Consider the following 698-nt stretch of genomic DNA (forward strand, 5'->3'; position numbering starts at 1 on the left):
CTTTCTTGGGTATTTATGCGTCCTAGTAGAACCCTGGGAGTGTTAGCCAGGGTCACGTTCTCGATCATGTTCTCGTGACGCCTGCGGCAAAAAGGACGTTCCACGTCCGCCGCCAAGGTATGTGAGTGATAGCGCTGGCTAACACTCCTAGGGTTCTACTAGGACACATAAATATCCAAGAAAGTGGATGGGGAAACAGCGCCGCGGTAGCTCAATTTATAGAGCATCGCACGCAAAATGCGAAGGTTGTGGGTTCGGTTCCCACCTGCGGCAGGTTGCTTTTCATCCACTTTAATTTCCATTAATTTATCGTTTCTTTATTTGATTTATTAAGCACAAGTAATTTCCCCTATGTTTTCCTTGGCGTCAGGGTTTGTTGGCTTTTCATGATAACACCGCAGTACAGTCATTAATCACGCCGAAACTCAAGCAGCTTGGGCAGGGCTGTAGCGGCGTCCATCCTATTTCTCTCGTAGTGGTGCTCTTCGATGTGGCGCTAAGAATAAGTAAAAAAAAGCGTGACTATTGCCCTTTCGATTGGTACAACCAAATTATTGTAAATAAGTATAACCATTTCCTCCCAATGCCTAAAAGGAAGCGTTCATAAAACTACTGCTATGTCACGTAGCCTTACACGTTTCCAAGCAATGCACGTGCAACAACGGACGCCATGACAGAAAAGGCACAAAACAATTTGG

At 45.6% G+C, this 698-nt stretch overlaps 1 non-coding gene across 1 annotated transcript; it reads left to right on the plus strand.

Annotated features, from left to right (window-relative positions):
• Positions 1 to 200: 200 nt before the first annotated feature.
• Positions 201 to 273, plus strand: TRNAL-CAA (transfer RNA leucine (anticodon CAA)). The gene has a single exon. It is a non-coding gene; the product is annotated as a tRNA-Leu (tRNA).
• Positions 274 to 698: the final 425 nt, after the last annotated feature.

Source organism: Dermacentor albipictus, unplaced genomic scaffold (genome assembly GCF_038994185.2).
Source record: "Dermacentor albipictus isolate Rhodes 1998 colony unplaced genomic scaffold, USDA_Dalb.pri_finalv2 scaffold_14, whole genome shotgun sequence".
NCBI lineage: Eukaryota > Metazoa > Arthropoda > Arachnida > Ixodida > Ixodidae > Dermacentor > Dermacentor albipictus.